Source organism: Lycorma delicatula, chromosome 1, assembly GCF_047948215.1.
Source record: "Lycorma delicatula isolate Av1 chromosome 1, ASM4794821v1, whole genome shotgun sequence".
Taxonomy (NCBI): domain Eukaryota; kingdom Metazoa; phylum Arthropoda; class Insecta; order Hemiptera; family Fulgoridae; genus Lycorma; species Lycorma delicatula.
Genome location: NC_134455.1, coordinates 249899593 through 249918171, shown reverse-complemented (window position 1 = coordinate 249918171; position 18579 = coordinate 249899593). Strand labels below are relative to the sequence as shown.

At 28.6% G+C, this 18579-nt stretch overlaps 1 protein-coding gene across 1 annotated transcript in view; it reads left to right on the top strand.

Annotated features, from left to right (window-relative positions):
* The window catches only part of Cad88C (cadherin 88C), a 253672-nt gene that overhangs the window by 64033 nt on the left and 171060 nt on the right, over positions 1 to 18579 (top strand). Inside the window, exon 2 of the mRNA XM_075375504.1 lies at positions 6002 to 6062. The gene's annotated coding sequence lies outside the window, so the exon portion shown is untranslated. The remainder of the gene's footprint in view (positions 1 to 6001; positions 6063 to 18579) is intronic.

Here is an 18579-nt window from a genome sequence, read left to right as displayed (position 1 = left end):
CAACTTAACTCAAATATGATGCTTTGAATGAATTCAACTTGAAATGAACTGATGCTATTCAAAATTTTATTTTATTTTATTTCCACATAAACTTATAGTTTATGTGCAAATAAGTTTTAACTACTTTAAAACTATAAATTTGCAAAATTCAAAAAAATTTCAAAAATAAATAGAAGTTCTAACTAAATATAACATACATAAATATATATATATATATCTATAAGTTCATTAAAATAAATAAATTTAATTATTGCACATACTTAGCAATTGGTGTAGGAATTCTATCATATGTTTCATGTAATTATGAGATTTCCTGTTGTTTTAATTAAGATACAGAATTTTGAAATTATTGATTTTTTTATCTAATTTGAATATGAATATTTGAGATTTTAAAAATGGATATTTCCTTAAATAGCTTCTTTTCTCTTTTAGCTACATTTTAATTTAAAAGTTTGTAATTATGCACTCTAAACCAATTTATGAAATATGTAAACTTTATTTTTTAATATGTCAGTGGGTGCACATAAATTGAATGGATGTATTTTTAAATTGAATTAAGAATTGGAAACATAAATCCTTTAATTACTATATTATTTTCAACTAAAAACTGATCTTTTTTTTTTTTTTTTTGCTAATTTAGAACTGGTGTGTAAATAGGTCATAAGAATATTAAGGAGTAGAAACCTAGTCGGTTTACAGAGAGTTATATTTTATCCACTCTTTATGAAAAGAGTGGATAAATGGATGTATCATTACATCCAATGTATACAGCCATATTAAATAACAATATAATAGAGGATAAAATTGAAAATATGTATCGTGTATTATATGTATCAGTATGGGGTTCAAGATTTCAGGAACATTTTACTAGACCAACAACTCGTAATTGATATAGAAAATATTTGGAAAATAAATAATATAAGATATTCTATAATGCTTTATAATATGTCATTTCATTATTAGTAGTAGTACTTTCTTTTCTTAAGAGAAATAATTAGAGACATGAATTAATTTAAGAAATAGACAGCATAATATTAAATTTATAAAAGTACTGATTCTAGACGTCTAGAAAATGTTTAATATTTGTGACCAAGAGAATTAAACTCTTGTTCATAAAAAAAGAAAAAAAAAATTTTTTTAAACTTTAAAAATATTGCATAGCCATTTTTACTAGGGAATCTTGCCAATAACAATAGTTGACTTTTTTCTTCTAGTTTATTTTTAATAAAAATTAGTAATTTTGATAGTTATATTGATAATTTATAAAAAAATAGAAGGTAGCCAAGATATGCTTGTTATGTTTGAAAATAATCAATCCCTAAGTGATGATAATAAATTTTAAAAAGTAACGTGAGGTGGTCAACCTGGGTTGCCTGGGTGCACATCGCACCCAGGCAACCCAGGTCGACTTGAGACTGTACAAGACTACACTTCATTTCCATTCATACATATTATCCTTATTCATCTTCTGAAGTAATCCCCTGCAGTGATTATGGAGGCTAAACAGAAAAAGAGAGAGTTATTAATACAAGTACAGGCCAACATACATACGTACATTTGTACAAACATCTGAAAATAGATTTAGTCTTGGGACAATTACAATAAGAAACTTTTTTCGCAGATTATTTACAATTTATCTATTTTTGTTATTAAAGATTTTTTTTTAATGTCTCCTTTTTTTTAATGTCTCCTTTATGGGACAACACTTAAAAGACCAATCTTTTTAGGACTCTTTTTACCAATCTATATACTCCCATTATATCTATAGGTGCTATATCAGCATATATTACCAAACCCAGGAAAGTAATAAGGGAATTTGAAATTTTTATCAGGCTTAATATATGATAAATCATGAAAGAAAACCGTAGTACATGTTTTTAAATAAGACTCAAGTCCTGCCAAAAATGTCATGGCCGTTTTGAAGAATAAAAACTATCCGATTCAGGATTACCAAGCAGAGTGAGGCGTGAAGTGGTCTCCTTTTATTAAATGTACTGTTGCACACAGCATCCAATATAATTATGGCTGAAAAATTACCACAAGCTAGAATTTTGTTAATTATGTAAGATCAGGATGTGGTAATTGATTTTAGTATATATATATATTCACATACATATATTGGGATCATATATATATATATATATATATATATATATATGTATATGTATATGTATGATTCCAAACTTTACGGAAATTTCTTGGAAGATGATTCTGTTGCAAAAATAAAAAAAAGCGTTCGTATAAACATCGGTCAGAAAACGATTCGTTAGCAAGTTTCGAATCACGAAACATTTAACTTTCTCCTCTCTCTGTTAAATTAAACCGAACTAAAATTCTTGGAGTACAGGTCGAGGGATAAATTTGATGCTTCCTTATGACTTCTGGTGTAAGAAATTCAATAAAAGTGATTCCAGATCTCTCTCATACTTAGGTTTTAAGAAAAACGGGATAATCACGAAAGGTTTTGTCGGAAAGTACGTTTTAGGATTGTAATAAAATATTTTCTTAATTTACCGATAAACAAATAAAAATTTCTAAATAAGTTTGTAGAGAATTTAATTTTGAGAATATTGATGTAAATAATGTCTATTAAAATATAACACAAATTTGAAAAGTTCACTTTAATTAGAAATAAAAACACAAATCGTATTACGGAAAAGCGATACGATTTTAAATAGAACAATTTACAAGAAATGCTAGAACGTATTAAAAATTTTTATTTTTTCATAGGTTGGCAATAAAAGCTGATCAGCAATTAAATTTAGTGTCTAACATTTGAATATTCATTTGAGCGGTGTTTGTCCTGTTATTGTTCGGTCAGTCATTTACAAGGGGTGATACCACAAATTTATTTTCATTTGGAGAGTAAACGGATAAGTTTGTAATTTACGTAAAGTAAATAAGAATGGATTGGCTGCTGTGCGTGAATACCGAGATAATTTAATTATCCAGATCGAAGAGTGTCGGATCGTAAAACATTTGAGGCTTTGGAGAGGCGAGTTCGAGAAACAGCTAGTGAACGATACTAGTCGTGAACGTTTTGTGAGAAATAACTACACTGAAGAAGCAGTATTGAATGCGATACAATTATTTACCACCTCAAGAACCAGAAGCCTTGTCTCATCGCTTTCATGTTTTGCAATCAAATGTGTGGCAACGTTACGGAAACAAAAATTATAGCCATTCCATACAACCCGTGCATAAGAGTTATTACCACCTCATTTTGATAAACGGACGAAATTTTTTCGATTGTAATTAGAAAATGTGAACATCACCCAAATTTTTTAGGTAATATTTTAATTACTGATGAATACTGTTTTACAAGAAACGGCATTGTAAATTATCGAAACACTCCCCCTTGCACAGAAGACAGTCCCCATGACACTGCTACAAATCATTTCCAACGCACTTTTTCGTTTAATGCGTGTTGTGGTCTTCTTGGTGATAATCTCATAGGCTCTTTTTTCTTACTTCTAAGACTCAATGGAGAGCGTACTTACATTTTTTGCAGTCAAACCCGATGGAACTCTTGGAAGATATTCCACTTGCAGATAGAGTGCAGATGTGGTTTTTCAATGATGGCGCGCCTGCTCACTACTGTCGTGATGTAACGAATCATTTAAATAACACATTTAGTAAACAATGAATTGATCGAAAAGGACCAATAAAATGACCACCTAGATCTTTCTATTTCAGGCCAGCGGACGTTTTCCTTTTGAGGTTGGAAAAAGGTGTAAGTCTATTTCGCTCGTATTGGTACGCAAGAAGAAGCCAGTACGCTTCTTCATTATACGAATGATCGGATTATAAAAGCTGGATTATTATTAGGAATAATAATGATGCTATTAGACTTGCCCGGCTAGCATTGATTTACCGATTTGAACTATGCATTAAGTAAAATGGCACCCACATTGGGCAACTGCTTTGAAGAAATGTTTGCAGCTTTATTAAGTAATCATTTTGATATTTAATAATTTTTAGAAAAAACTTAAAAGTGTATGAGTTTTATTTTTTTTTTAAATCTATTTTTTATTAATTGTTTTTTGTTATTGATAAATTTTCTATTTGTTTTCATTTACATTATGTTGTTCAAACATCAGACGTTAATGAAATTTTGTTTAAAATCGTTTCACTTTTCCGATCCAGTTTGTGCGTTTTGTTTGTAATTAAAGTTGAACTTCTCAGATTTGGGTTCAATTTTAATAGACATTATTTACATTAATTTTCTCAGAATTAAATTCTCTGTGAAGTTAATTACAAATTTTTATTCGTTTATTTAAAAAAAAATTATTTTATTCCAAACCTAAGGAAGTGTATTTTTCCGTCAAACGTTTTTGTGTTTTTCCCGGTTTTCTTAAAACCTTACTGAGATAGAGATCTTGATCACCTTTATTCAGTTTCTTAGATCAGAGCCATAAGGAAGCACCAAATTTAACCCCAAGAATTTTAGTACGTTTTAATTTCACTGAGGGAGCAGAAAGCAGGGCTAAATGTTTCGCGAGCCGTAACTCGCTAACGAATCGTTTTCTTGCCTATGTTGAAATAAACTTTTTTTCTTAATTTTGGTAATACAGATTTTTGCTCAGAGATTTCCATGAAATTTGGAATCATTGTATATATATATATATATATATATATATATATTATAATTATTTTTCTTCAATAAATTTATAACAATTGATAACAAATCTAGAAAATATGAAGAAAGAAAATATAAAGAAATTATCTTTTTCAATGAGTTAAAAATCTTACAATTGCATTATCTTCCATTTTTTTTTTGTAGGATTTCCAAATAATGCCTAATAATTTTGGTATTATTGAAGGTGAACTTTCTTGACAATGCTCAATTATAAAAAAACATAGGGCCCATACCCTTCAGTGCCAATAGGTGTATGTATCTATTTGTATGTAATACTTTAGATTTATTTTAGTAATGTTTGTTTTGAGTAAAGTTTTTTTAAGCCCGATATTGCGGCTGGTGTGATATCTCATCAACCTAGATTTTAAAACAGTAGCTGATAATTAGAAGCACATTAAACAAGTTTTTTCTCATAAGTTCATGAGTATTATTTGCCGGTACTTAAAATCTTTATAAAATACTTAGTATTCAATAAAGTTGTAACAGGTTAAAATTTTTGGGGACGTATGTGAGAAATTCTTCTGAGTTGGTTCAGTATGTTTCTATTAAAAAAGTTTCATTTGGCTTCTTCCGGTTTATTATATTTATGTAATTGGGATTAAATATATTTATCTGATAGAAAGTGCGTGATGTTAATTGACAACAGTCTGAATAGCAAACCCACCGGGTTGGTCTAGTGGTGAACGCGTCTTCCCAAATCAGCTGATTTGGAAGCCGAGAGTTCCAGCGTTCAAGTCCTAGTAAAGCCAGTTATTTTTACATGGATTTGAATGCTAGATCGTGGATACCGGTGTTCTTTGGTGGTTGGGTTTTCAATTAACCACACATCTCAGGAGTGGTCGAACTGAGAATGTACAAGACTCTAACACTTCATTTACACTCATACATATCATCCTCATTCATCCTCTGAAGTATTATCTAAACTGTAGTTACCGGAGGCTAAACAGGAAAAAGAAAGAAAAGAAGAAGAAAGTCTGAATAGCAGTTATTTAAAGATGTGAACTTTTGAGGTAATCTTATTTACTCCGTTCTCAACTTAAAGCTGGTGTGAATTAGAATTTTGCTACCATCGGCTGTTATTTTTAAATTATGATTCTGGATAGGTAACCTAACGGGGAAAATAATTTTTTCTTTTAGAAAAATGCATTATCGGATTTTTTATTAGTTAGAAAACAAATCTACCTACAATAATATATTAAAATTCAGATCCAGAAGATAATATTAATATTTTTAACACGATTATTAATTAGCCGACATGATGACTTGAGATAAAGGTTAAACGATTTCAGGAACAAATAAAACTTAAATATGTTTATTTTTTGTACTACATGTTTATCAGGATTTTGATCTTCTGTTTTACAGGAATAAACGAAAATCGTTTTCTGTAACTTAGGAAAGAGGCTTGTCAACCGTCTTCATGACTGTAAGTATCTCGAGAAAATTTTTCTTGTGTTTTAGTATTAAGTTCATTCTATCTATTAGCCGTTTACAAAAACGTATCTTATTTAAAGTAATTTCATCTCAATATTTATTTGTCTATACCATTTTTAAGTTATTACAAAATAAATAAATAAGAAACATATTACACAGAAGAAGGCGGTATTTTTACAGAAATAGAACTGTGATGATAAAAATTTTATTATATGAATTATAAATTCGAAAAATGAACAATTTGGTCATTCAACCAAACAAAGATTAGTTTCTTTATCTGATCAATTTTAATAAATTATAAGTTGTTTTTTTTTTTTTTATAAAAGACATATTTTAAAGTTTTATCTGTTAATATGTTTAACACCGACTACTATACATTTCAAAAAGTGAGTTTGACTAATTAAAAATTTTTCAGGTCTTAATTTAAAACGTCGAGATTGACTCGTTTATAAATATCCATACCCTTACCGAGAATTAATCCGTCCCGGATTGAGGGACGGATTGATTCCCTCATCTGTCCACCATAAGTCTCCTACGGAGTAGCAGACGCGCGCGCTACCGCTATGCTACTGGGTGCCCGCTTTGGTTTTACTAAACAAAACTGAAGTAAATTCATACATTATTTAGTGAATCATTATCGAGTAGCTATTTAATGTAAAAAAGTTTCCTGTTTCGTGTGTTATTTTGATAAACCGTGGTTCCTCTTATTTAAATGAAGTATCGATCTATTTCTTTTGTAGTATAGATATTTTTCTTCGTAATATGTATTGTTACTTTTGTTACACACGGAAGTTGTTGCTGTTAAGATATCGTAAACATACCATGATTTTATTACTAGTCTACTGTAACAATAATTATAATTTATTATATAATAAAACGATAAAATAATGTCCGATACAAAAAAATTGATCGTACACGTACTGATTGTACATATTTTTAGTAGTTATTTTCATTTTAGTAGTATAAAATTTTTTAACGTACATCAATAGACGTAGATTGAACTTAACTAAAAAAAAATAAAACTTTTCAAACAAATGAAGATTACACTATGAAAAATATTATTTAAAGGAGGATTGAATAAGAAACTATAGATTCATAAAAATAAAGTCGTACGTAATTTTTTAGGCTATATAAATAACCCAAAAAATTATGTATTAAAAATTATTTTTATGTTTTAAGTACCTGTACAAAAATAACTTATAATTTACTATTATAAATGCAACTAGTTACCCGTATATTCTGGAGGTTTAAAAACGTAGTTAGACTTTTTAAAATGGTGGTTGTTTACAGAAGCTTGATCGGTTAAAATCTTTTACCGCTTGACGAGATATGTAATTCAAGCTCTACTGTTATTTAATACACCTTTGTTTTACCACAGTACTCTGTCATAATGTATTGAATTTATTATTGTCTAATTAAACGATTCAACCGTAAAGAGAGATAAAGCGAAGGGGTAGGAGGGGATGTAACACCTTATTTAAGGAATTTAAGTTTTATAATCTCTTCAATTGATGACGATAAACATTATTAAAAGATCGAAAACAAATTCAACAGCTGTAAATAAAAATTACCAAATTAATATTGACATGTTATTCTTCTTAAAAAATAGAGTGCTTTTGTTTTTGTCAGCGCTACTAGCAAAGAAGATAATAATGACTTATATTAAAAATAAATTGGAAGTTAACTTTTTGCTAGTGTGACTCGATATCATACAAAAAAAATCTTTCCAAAGAAACGTTTAATTTAATCTAGAAGATACAAGTGAAAACAGTTAATTACATTGATATTTTATTTCATTTAGGATACCTTATTTATTTACTTTTCCTGAAAATTGAAATAAGTTAAACTTGTTTTAAAAGAATTTGTAAAATAATTCAGCATGAGTTTAAGTAAGCTATTTAAAATAGTTGCTTTGTATGCAAAAAAAACTAACCGCGGATTTCTGCAGTAAAGAAGATACTGATGAATCAATGTAAAAATTTATTACTGCTTTTAAATATTACTTACTATACTCGTACTTATGAAACTTTACAAAAAAGTAAATTTTAGTCTAAAATAAAATCTGTCAGATGTTAATTTTACTTTGCATGTATAAAGTTTACGAAAAGTTTAGTAGTTTAGTTTATGAAAAATGAAAAGTAAGACTGTTGCAGAGTTATCTAGTTATATGGCGTATATTGAAAACAACAGTGATCACGAAGTTTATAGCGTGTGCACGGATTAGATCGCAATAAACGTAGTTCAGTATTATTGTATTATATACACTAGTAATTGCTTCATGATCGACTGAATGTCAGGTGTGTTTCCTCGCACATCGTGGCCGGACCAGCTTTCCCTTTCTTTTTAAACACAGCCATCCTCCCTTGTGATGTAACAAGACAAAGGTCGTGTGGTGTTCGATGGCTCGGAACAAAATAAAACGTCAAATGCGTCTTTTCTTTCTTCTATTGATCAGTTCACGAGCGAATGGATCGAACCTGTCTTTAAAAATTTCACTTAATTGTATCACCCGGTTCAAAAGAATTTATTTATCAATATTTAATTTACTGGTGTCATAGGACATTATTTTAACAATTTACTGAATCGCTGTTATACGATTCTCATGTCTTTATATTAATAAAAACTTGAAAGAGTTTTTATACTTAAAAACTCATTCGATGTAAAGAATAAATTCACATACAGCGGTAAAAAATATTTTTACAGTTTTTTTATTAGTTCTAAATTACCTACACTTTTTAACGAGTTTGTCAAGGGATAACTTGATTACAAAAACATAAAAAATAAAAATAGATGGATTACATTCTCAATAGCTTGAAAAATATGGATTGATTGCTGTGTTCGTGAAAATCTATCCATCTAAATATTATTTAGCAGATGAGTGGTTTTGTTTAAAATTATGCAACCGTTTTACTATTCAATATAAAGTAAAATAAAAATCATAACAAAAATTACGCAATCACTACTCGAACATTATTTTAAGTGAAATTGTCATGAATTTTGTGAAAATATTCTTCTCGTAGGAAAGTGAATACATTTTTTTCTAAGAAATATACTTATTATCTAACCTTTGTTGCTATAACGGAGATTCTTTTTCTTTGTTTCGATAAAATATCCGATATCCCTGCTGTATAATATTTATCTTAATGCGTTAAAATGTTTATAAGAAATATTTTAAAATAGTATTTCATTATTCAAACGTAAAATATACGACTGAATAGTCTCGTAATTAATTTTTTTACTCGATAGCTAAGACTTCTAAGGCGTTCTAGATTAATGCAGTTTTTAAATATTATAATTTGATATGATTTAACCTAATGTCATAAAATGTAAAATATTCTAGGGATTATAGTTACTTATTTACAGCATGAATTTTCTGTACATTTAAGACGGTTATATTTTTGAAAATAAATTATTACAGAAAAAGTATACATTCTTCAAAACGTGGCTATATGGCTTTTCTTTGTTGTCAATTGCTAATAAAATTTGACACGATAAATGTATTATTAATCTATCTCGCTGATCTCAAAGGTAGAGGGAAGGTTAATTTCTCTTTTCCTCTTCCCTGTTCTACATTGGTTTCCAAAATAGTTGTAATTTACAGTTAGATATAGGCCTCATTTGGTACCTTGTATATGTAAGTTCGAAAAAAATTTCCTGTGTGTTTATTTCCCTAGGAAATTTTGAAAACTCCAAAATTATGCCTTGAGTGTTTGAATGATCATCATTTTACGCACTGGAACTGAATTTCTTATTTTTTCAACCGAGTGGATTGTAAGATAGACAGTTTTGCTGCAACAGATAAATAGACAGATGGACAAGAAAGTAAGAACAATAGGATTTTCAGGTTGAAACAAAAAAAAATCGCGAAGTAAATATGACAAGTGTTAATATTTTTGGGGATTGTTTTATTATGAGATTAAACGAAATCTTTGCTGTTAAATGTTAATTTTTGTAAAATTATTTTTAGTAACAGAAATAATTTTTATCTTTTTACAACCACTTTTTCATTAAAAATAAAGCTCTTACACAGAAAAATTTACTTATATTACTGAATTTTTTTTTACATTAAAAGTAATATGCCAAATAGTCCGTTTAACGTAATTGTGGACATACATAATTTAGATATACCTTTGCTTAAGGGTGATGAATACACCATAGTAAGTGTACGAGAGTCTGTCTGTAAGTTTATTGTCAAAAATTGATTTGAAAGAGACTATTGAAAATAGAAACACAAACGGGTCAGTGAATGCTTAGATGACGGGTTAGATACATGGCAGGGAAGGCCGGTGAGTCGATGACCGTTTCGGTTGTCAAGGCCATAAACGCATTATATACTATGTGCTCGCATTTCTTGCCCCTCGCGTTGCCGCTAATTACCTTTTTGCACTTCACATGCTGTACACACATTGTATGGTCTTCCTGCCTTAACTAAGAACTCTTCACGCTTAATTCACAAATTGTGTAAATTATACGGATTTAAAATTTATACCAAAATACGTATATAGCACGCTCTTGTAGAGAAAGAGAATTATGATTCCCCAAAATAGACCTTTACATTAATGTTATTATTTTCTCACCTTAAAGGCGTAATTAAATCACATTCTGCAAAGATCGGTAGCCTATTTCAAATATCTTACTATCAAAACTGAAATTTTAGGTATAAACTTACACAGTTATTAATCAAAGCTGCAAAAAAAAACCAGAAGTTAGATCATTTAAAGAAATATCTCTCCATTTCAGAATAATTGTAAAAATTAAAAATTTGATGTGGGCACCACATAACTTCCTTGTACACCTATTAAATTACATACACACATTTTTACTGTACTTCATTTAAACTTATTTCATTTGAAAGTAAGATACCATTCTCCAATTCTTTAATAAAGTGGACAGTTACACAATTGCTAAAATATTAGTTTTTATTAACATCAAATATTTATACAATTATTAATTCAACAATCTTACCTAAAATATTAGGATAGATTAAAAGTCCCTTTATTACTCTTTAAATAAATGTAAGTTTTATATCTATCGAACACTATGTTTTTTTAAAATTATTATGATGTAACCATCAACAAAATGAAAACAAAAATAAAACAGGAGAAGGTTACTAAATTTTATAGCAATATTTATTATCAAGTAGACAAACAATGCATAAACACGAGTAAAAAACAATTACGTATTTATATAGGAGAAATGGAGAACCAAGTAAGTGTTAACCAAGTAAATATATATATTTAATTAAATTCATTGAAAATAAAAACAAAACTGGAAAAGGTAACTACATTTTTAGTTTACATTTTTTAAATGTTTTTACTGGGTTTAAAATGAGTATGATGTTGTAGGGTCTTTGTTTATTAATTCCGATTTGAACCATATTGCGTGTGTGAATAGTTCACTGTTTACGTGTCTTCATCACAAAATACTAACACGCACTATTCAATTATATTCAAGAAAAATGACCCTTAAAATCTCCGTTGCATTTTACATTAGTTTATATATTAATTTTGTTTCACATCGAACCGATGTGTACATGCAAAGAATTTTTGAATTAAAATGAAAAGTACATAAAATTCTATTTCACTAATAACTTGTAATTTTTTTTTCATATTTTTTTGTATTGTTATTAGTGAATTATTATTTATTGGTAAAAATTTGTTCACAATCGGAGGTTAATAAAATCAATTAATAAATCAATAAATTTAAATTAATAAAAAAGAAGTTAAAGATATATTTATATGAAGTTGGATTTGAACCGATGTGGCTTCCCCTTGTAAGATCCAATTGTTTGATTATTAAAATTTTATTTGGCTATCGCTGTAGAACCAGTGAAAATATATACCACTTATGATGTATCTTTGAAAAGCTCTGAACGAGGGCTTATTACTGCAGTTAAGAAAAAGTCCAAAATCCAAATGTTTCAAATTGAAACCCCGCTTTATTTAGAGGTATGATTGTATACACATTTTTGGCCCAGTCGATTGCAATCAAAAGGGGAGGTGCACAACTAAATGTTACAGCAGTCCTAAATCCAAAATATCAACATCCTACGGCTAATCGTTTTTGATTTATGCGAGATTCATATGTACGTACGTAGAGACGTCACGCCGAAACTAGTCAAAATGGATTCAGGGATGGTCAAAATGGATATTTCCGTTGAAATTTGAAAACCGAAATTTTTCGCGATCACAATATTTCCTTTACTTCGTACAAGGAAGAAAAAAGAAAAATCTTCTACAACAGTATTTGTTTTTTTTTTATGTTCTTATAAAATGCTTTAATTTTACCGTAATGTTTCATGCATATTTTTAAATCCAATTCTAATTTAACATTTTCAGTCTATATTTGTGTAAGTGGAAAATAATCTCTGAAAAAGATCTTAATTTACATAACTTTAATAACGTAGCGTAACTATCAACGCGTAAACGATACTTTCTACCGTAATTAATCAGTTATACGATGTGTAATGAAACTCAGACACGTAGTTAATAGACTGCTGCATGTTAGTTGCTATAACATGTGAGATCGGGCTTGTTGAAGGGACTGTAGATTAACAATATTCAAATAATAAAATAAATCAGAAAAACTATAATCTTTCATTAAATGATGAATTAAGTGGATATTTTATATTTAATTTATTTGTTTGGAAATTAGTTAATACTCCTAATATGGGCACAAAATAAATTTTAATTACGGGATTCTTGAAAATTATTTATACGAGTATCTTGTTTTCAAGGTATTATTTAAAATTTATTATTTTTTGTTTATTATTTGTTAAAAAATGAAAATTCAGTTTTTTCTGGATAATTATTCTGAAGATACAAGTAGTTACTTTGTCGATATATAATCATATAAAATGTACTCACATGCTTGCACCAACACAAAAATGAAATTATAAAAGTGTTATTTCTTCGTTTAGTTTTACTAATAGGTCTTCAATTTAAGCATGTTTTAATTGTCCATTAAACGAAATTTGAGGATACTTTGATATATTATTAAATTTGAATTATTCTTTATTTCGTATAACTTATTTAGGTCACTAAAAAAAATTACCTTTTTTATTTTTATTTCATTCATTTATATATTCATATAGTACTCTTGCCGTGTTACATGTACAATTACAGTCCGGGAATTGATTGTCCAGTTTCCGGCAGAAAATTTCTTGTATACTTTTTTTGTAGAGAACAACAAACTCTCTTGATAATAAGGACAATTATTAATTTTTTTGTGACCTTAAAAGGTATATTCCTATAGAAATGTCAAATTTTAATTGTTAACAAAACTGTTTTAGAGCTTTGAAATGAAACTGTTTCATGCATCTTTACTTTCTTAAATTTTTGTTTACCGTTAACAAATTTAAAATAATTCGTTTTTAAAATCTATTGAAGTAAATCCCCAATAAATTTTTCATAACGAACGGATATGGTAGCTGTGAATGATAAGTTTTAATTAAAAAAAATAATAATAATAATTAAATGAAAACCACTAACCAGTGCTACGATTTAACGTTCAACTAGTTATGGATTATTTTTTTACCTTTGAGTATCAAAAATTCAAACCGAATAATTCTACCCAATATATAATTGGCTTAACAGACTCTATAATCTTTACGAACTTTAAAAATTACTTACAAAACATAAATTTAGAAAATTATTTTAAAAGTAAATGTAAATCGCAGTGATTTGAGAAAAAATGTCGTGACATTAATTTTATTATTTTTAAACTGTTTTACTATTTTTGGAATTTCTCGGTAACAAATAAAGATATCAACTTGGTTTTTAGTGTGTGTAGTTTTCATGTGAATATCTAAAAACAGTTTCTAGATTTTTTTGAAATTGGATCTTAAAAGGTGTGGAAAAAGGTAAAAAATTTCGAACAATGATTCAAGTTTTCCCCATTACCGACTGTAGATATTCACTCGATTTGGGCTTGTAAATACTTTTCAGATAAATATCCAAAAACTATTTTCGGGTTTTTTTAATCTTAATATTTAAAGGGGTTAAAAAATATAATTATTTTTTTTTTAATTTTTGCCGTTTTATGCTGCAGCTGTTGAATCAATCTTTATGAGATTTGGTAACATTATGATGATAATTTATGTTTGCAATTCTGATTATGTATTTCGGAAGCGAAGCCACGACGACAAATCTAAAAACCAATTAGTGAGTTTTGTTTTTGTTTGTTTAACCTCCGGGACCGCCGTTAAGTATTGCTTCAGAGAATGAGATAAATGATTTGCAGCATGTGTGAAAATGCCATGCCCGACCGAAATTCGAACCCGGTTCCTCCGGATAAAAGGCCGACACGCTATCACTTGCGCCACGAAGGCTGGCATTAGTGAGGCCTGTACTGACTAAACCGTTACTCTGAAGAAATTACAATACACTGATAGTTTTTATAAATTGACGGGCTTTAATTTTTATTTATCAAATATTCTCACAAGCATGATTTTAATGATGAGAGGGTCTAGTCGGGAAGGGTGTTTACCCCTGATCGGCTAACCATCCCTATGACCGCGACGAGAAACGCAAGGAACCATACAGAGTGGCGAAGCCGCGACGGGGAAGCTAGTAAATATACATCAGTTTTTTCTAAACCTATCTAATTAGAATAATTTTTTCTTTATTAATAATAACGGTTTTATTAATCTGCTGCAAATACTCACAGATCTGTTATATATGCTTGATTACAAGGGGGCTAAGTATATATTAATTTATACTGTTAACTTGATCTTTCTCATCTAAAACAGGACTGAGAAGAAATTTTTACGTTATTGAAATTTAACGTCACGCTTATCTCAATAATAGGTTATATTAGTAAATCGTCGCCAGTTATTTTAAATAGTAGAAAGTATTAATTTGTTTAGCTTCTGATAGTTACAGTGAATTATTATTTTATTCTTAAACAATAAAAATGATTTGTAAATAAGAGATGGATCTTGTTCAAACTCAAGCATTGTTATAAATCCCGTTCGAACGTAAACCAATTAAGATAGTATTAGTTATTTAATTTAAACATTCCGTTATAGTGAAATTTCTAATCAGGATTTAGAAAAAAAAATAATTCGAATGCAGAACATAAAACAGTCTTTATGTAATACAATTTAAAACCAAAAATACTTTACATTCTAAAATAATATTACTAGCCTTATTTATAATTTTGGAGAAATGAATTTAATGAAGTTTTTTTTGAAGTTTAAGATTTTTGGAAGTTATTTTTTTGTTAAATTTAAAAATGGTTTATTCAGATTGACAACAAAGTTCTGATAAAACACATTCTCGTTTTTTGGCCTCGGTCCTGAGATATTATCAGTGAGATGTAGAAGTACAATAATAATAGAAGTATTCAAATCTCATTAAGAACAACTTCTACTTCGGTCCTGTAATATCAAAGAGCATTTGCAGTAACAGCTGGCCAATGACGATTTAAACATTGTGACTATGTTCTAAGTGGAAGTGCTTTTAACAAATAATCTACATCAAACATGCCTTGTCAATAACAGGACTCACAAAATGTTTATTCATTCGACTGTTTCTTGGATTACAAGTTTAGATTTAATTTTAATTTTAGTAAATAAATAAAATTTTAATTAAATCCTGAAGTGCAAATATTACTTATAATGCATTTCATGCAAGGAATACATGTAGTAAATATATCATGAGAAAAAAATTATTAATTTAAATAGATTTCTAAATAATTTATTCAATATTTATTTAAAACTGGTATTAATAAGACTAATTTTAATAACCCGTTTAGTTACTAGTTAATGCAGATAAAATTTCAGGTTCTAGGTTGCAACTTTTTAGATCCACCCTCATGAGAACTTCTTATGTCAGATTGTAACTACTTTCTTCGTAGTAATTTCTCTGAATACGTATTTTTATCTCACGGTCGTGATATCTTTCAAACTAGTAAAGCGAATTGTATTATATTAATTTGTTGCTACTAAACTGAAAAGTATTTATTTCATTAATGTTGAGCAAATTAAATATTCATATAAACCCACACGCATCGGTTAATGCGTGTGGGTTGATTGCTTGCGTGACACTCGCATCAGGTTATCAAGAAATTTTATTATTTTCCTGTCGACAGTAATATTAAAACTAGGAAAACTACCCCTTTAAGTTCATGTTTAATATTTAATGTTTTGTTACGAATAATAGACGTATTGAAATTACTTTGCACAGTTTGGAGAGTAAAATGAGACTACTTCGATTATTATGAAGGTACTAAATAAGGATTCAAAATCATTGGAAAATATTTAAACGACTAGATTTGTTTTGTAGTTGTTTATACATCATGATTCGTAAATTAATTTCTTTATTACTCTTCCAATTCACGACAGTAATATCTTCATTCACACTTTAATGTTTACTGTTTATTAGAAGACTAATTTTTTTTAGATAGCGAAATTCTCAGTTAAAAAAAAATGAATCGTGGATCATTGTTTCAACTATGATGATTAAGGATGTTTCAATTGGCCTAATTAACTTTGGTCTAATTAAAAGAAACTAATACGCATGAACGACGACTGATGTAACTTTTAGAGCGCTCGTTCCAGATTTTTCTTGCAAATGTTTTCTTTTGTTCTTTCCAATCTTGCTGTTAAAGAGATCGATGACTTTCTGTTAGTAAAACTAACGGGGGATTTATCGGCACTGTTCCTAGCTCAGATTTTGATTAAAATAAAATAATTACTTGGCATGTTGTTATTGATACGGGTTTTATTTTAACTGATAATAGAATACGTTTACAGAGAACTTTTATAGTTTTATGATTTAAATAGACGTGAAAAATTCATTCCATTACCCGAATTTGAAACATCATTGTTTCATCCAAAATGAAACATTTATATACTTCATTGACGATTTGTAACTTTCATACTTAAGAAAAATAACTGCTTCATTTTCTCGTATGATTATAAATGGAGGTTGACAACACTCTTCTAAGAGTATTGTATATCTATACAGCGTAATTTTATAGGCTATGGTATATACTTGAATACAAATTTTGCTGTGAAAAGCAATAACGTTTTAGTCTTAGGAAAACTTTTAAATATTTAATCACCTTTCAATCTATATTTTCCTTTATAAGACATTGGACTTCTTATTTGAAGATAATTATCATTTAAACACATATAGACGAATATAGTATTTTTTAATTTCTTAATAACGGTAAAATTAATTAACTTGTTTTCATTTAATTTTATCAAACATGGCCCGTTGGTATGGTTATACAATAAATAATTAAAATATAAATCCCACTTATGAGCAATCTTTTAATGCGTCCTAGCGCTTTCGGAAACGAATTCCATCTTCAGGAACTTAATTTTTTTTTATTAACTAAAACTTTGTCGTCGTGAGTAAAATTGTTATGTAAAGTGTATAAATTATATAAAGGTGGTCGTCATGTGTTAAAATTGCGTCGACTTAATTCCTGTCTTAATGAATGTCTCCACCGTGATGGAATTCGTTTCCGAAAGCGCTAGAACGCAATAAAGATTGCTCGTAAGTGGGTTTTATATTTTAATTATTTATTGTTTTCATTTCTTACAGGTTAAATTATTATCAGTATTTTTTTATTAATATCTGAATTGTTTAATACTTGATACTTACTGAGTACATTGAATACGAATCAAAGTGGTTTTAAGCAAACTTACTAATTTCAAATATCTTAAATGGAACACGAGGTGATATTATAGTGGGATTGATCTTTCAACAAAGTCGGCGTAAATCGAGCAACTTCATAAATAATCCAGTTCTAATGATTTGTATGAGAACTGTTTTGTCTTTTTTTTAACTATTCTTTCACTTGAATAAGTAGAGTAATAAAATTTTTATCTAATTGTGGTCAGTAAATATTAAAAGAACACGGAAATAAAAATGTTACTAATTCGTTTCTTTGTGATTCTTCTACTGTACTTTCTCTAATTATGTTAAAAATAAAACCTATAATAATTGGGAATAATGCTTTTGGTCCTTGAGCCAAGATGAATGTTTTTTTCATCCGTTCTCGTTCGTTTTTCACTATTTTAAATTAACTCTGAAGCATAATACTTTTTAATTTTTGATAGAGATTCAATATTTGTCGACTGCTATAGAAGATTTAAGTATTAGATTGCGGTATTAGATCAACTTTGTTTATACATTTTTTTACAATCAATTTTAACTGGTTTGATGCAGATCTCCAAGATTTCCTATCTAGTGCCAGTCGTTTCATTTTGGTATAGCCCCCTACATCCTACATTCCTTACAATTTATTTTACATATTCTAAGCGTTGCCTGCCTGAACAATTTTTCCCTTCTATCTGCCCCTCCAATATTAAAGCGACTATTCCAGGATGCCTTAATACATGGCCTATAAGTCTGTCTCTTCTTTTAGCTATATTTTTCCAAATGGTTCTTTCTCAATCAGTTTGCCGCAACATCCCTTCATTTGTCACTTTATCCACCCATCTGATTTTTAACATTCTCCTATAGCACCGCATTTCAAAAACTTCTAATCTTTTC